The sequence below is a fragment of the Octopus bimaculoides genome, chromosome 23 (assembly GCF_001194135.2).
Source record: "Octopus bimaculoides isolate UCB-OBI-ISO-001 chromosome 23, ASM119413v2, whole genome shotgun sequence".
Classification (NCBI taxonomy): Eukaryota; Metazoa; Mollusca; class Cephalopoda; order Octopoda; family Octopodidae; genus Octopus; species Octopus bimaculoides.
In genome coordinates, this window is record NC_069003.1 from 20,391,472 (window position 1) to 20,394,506 (window position 3,035).

The window sequence follows — 3,035 nt, forward strand, 5'->3', positions numbered from 1 at the left end:
TATATATATATATATATATATATATATATGTATGTATGTATAATTGTAATCATACAAGAATGAGGGGTAAAAAAAGACTTTGTACCTAATTTTCAGCACAAGTTCATTTAATTAAATCACATCTCTCAATCTTTTCCCTTTTTTTATCTAGATATTTAAATATACATTTGTTAGATTTATTATCAGAGAAATCAGTAGAGATAAGAAAACCTTTGACTCTCGTGAAGAGCTGTTATCTTTTTGCTTCTTTTTGGTGAGGAATAAGGATAATTGTGGTGGTGATGATGGTGATGGTGTTGGTAGTGATAGTGGTGATCGTGTATGTGTGTGTGTGCGTGTGTGGACCAATCAGATATTTAATGAGATAAATGATTTTTTTCACTTAATCTGTGTCCATTTGTGAGTTTATTAACTATCTCAGTGTGTCAACGTGTCTGGCTGTCTATGTGTCTATGTGTATTTGTTTATGTAGCAAAGTCTTTCTCTCCCTCTTTCTCCTCTTTTATCTTCTCTGTCACATTATTTTCTTTATCAAACATCAGTTTATCATTCTGCCCATCTGCCTGCCTGCCTGCCTGCCTGTCTATTTGTCTGTCTGTTTGTCTGCTGGTTTTTATGTATGTCTCCCTGTTTGCTTGTCTCATCAATCTCTTTCACTTGTTTCACTCATTAGACTGTGGCCATGCTGGGGCACTGTCTTGAACTTTTAGTTGAATGAATCAACCCCAGTACTTATTTATTTTTCAAACCTGGTATTCATTCTATTGGTCTCTTTTGCTGAACCTCTAAATTACAGGGTCATAAACACACCAACACTGGTGATTGGGGGACAAATACAGACATAAAGACACACACATACACATTTACACACACACATTTACACACACACATACACATATGACAGGCTTCTTTCACATTATTTACATTCGACGGATATGTGTCCTCATCTTGTTTGTTGTTAACGCAACATTTCGGCTGATATACCCTCCAGCCTTCTTCAAGTGTCTTATTCCTAAGGTATTTTTCGATTAGTGTTCAGATCACTGCTTGGAATCGAACTCGGAATCTGGTGGTTAGTAGTCTGTGCTCTTAACCACAACGCCATATGCCTGTGGGCAATTATGGAGTGAATTTTAGGGTTTATAAATCTAATATTTTTCCTATCCTTCCTTAATACCAGTTCCCATATGCTGCTCATATCAGCACTCGGTCTCCTTAGGAGGTTGTTGTGTCCTAGCATATGTACTGCTTCTTTTAGTTTTCGTATTTTCCAGTGGTGTACTCGGTCTAATATTTTGACTTCATCCCACAGGGGGAGGTGGTCTCCATTTTTCCTTACATGATCAGCTATACCCGATTTATCAATATCTCCTCGTGTCACAGCTTTGCGATGTTCCTCTACCCTTATTTTGAGGGAGTGGCATGTTTCGCCTTTGTATAACCTACCACAACTGCATGGGATGGAGTACCCGCAGTCTTTGGTCATATTCTCTTCTATTGGTGGTTTTACTCAAAGAAGATATTTGCGAAGTGTTGTATTACTTTTGAATACTGTCCTTATGTCATATGGGCCGCATATCTTTTGTATCTTTTCAGAGAGGCCTTTCACATAGGGTAGACAGACTGTGGACAGTTCATTGACCTCATCCTCTCTCTTCTTCATAATTGGAGTGGATAGCATACTTTTGGGGTAGTTGTTGCTTAACAGATCGTTATTGAGCCTGATCATTTCTTTGTGGTGTGTATCACGATCACCACTTATATTCTCTGTACGATGTTTTAGGCACTGAGCAATCCCTCTCTTGGTACTAGATACTTGGTACTAGAAAAAACAAAACCTGCTAAACAAAACATCACTAAGGAAGAAAAGTTCGCTATCAAAAGACTACAGAGTGATAATTCCATCATAATACTTCCAGCAGACAAGGGAAATGTTACAGTAATGATGGACAAGTCTGATAACTCTGAAAAGTTGGCAAGTCTTATAAATGATGGTAGCTACAGCAAAGTAAAGAAAGACCCTACTTTGAAAACAGAGAGGAAGTTGTCACATATCTTGATCAAGAACAAGGATCACTTTACACCAATGAAGTACAGACAACTGACTCAACACCACAGTAAACTACCACACATGTACGGTCTCCCTAAGATTCACGAGGATGGTATTCCATTAAGGCCTATAATGTGCAGATATGAGTTGCATATGGGAACCAGTATTAAGGAAGGATAGAAAAATATTAGACTTATAAGCCCTAAAATTCACTCCATAATTGCCCACAGGCATATGACGTAGTGGTTAAGAGCACAGGCTACTAACCACAAGATTCCAAGTTCGATTCCAAGCAGTGACCTGAACACTAATAATAATATTAATAATAATGATCATAATAATAATAATAATAATAATAACAACAACAACAACAGTATCGAAAAATACCTTAGGAATGAGAACCCAGGTTTGAAATTTCCCCAAGACACCTGAACAACAGACAAGATGAGGACAAATATCCATTGAATGCAAATAATGTAAATAATTTCTCATTTCTTAAATATAGAAGGCTTCTTTCAGTTTCCATCTATCAAATCTACTCACAAAGGTCTGAGGCTATAATAGAACGCGCTTGCCCAAGGTGCCATGAAGTGGGACTGAACCCGGAACATGTGTTTGGGAAGCAAGCTTCTTACGACACAGCCACACCTGTACTTATAGCGTATTACTATATATGTCTGTCTATCTACATTTGTCTGTTTAGCTGCCCAATTATCTATCTATTTGTCTGTCTGTTTATCTATCTGTCAGACTATCTCAGTCTGTCTACCTCTCTGTCTATATTTGTCTATCTAGCTGTCCAATCTGTCTGTGTATCTATCAGTCTGCCCATCTGCTTATTTATGTATGTATGTATGTATTTATCTATCTATCTGTCTGTCTGTCTCTCTGCCTGTCTGTCTCTCTGCCTGTCTGTCTCTCAGCCTGTCTGTCTATCTATTTATCTATCTATCTGCCTGTCTCCCCATCTTTCTATTTATTTACC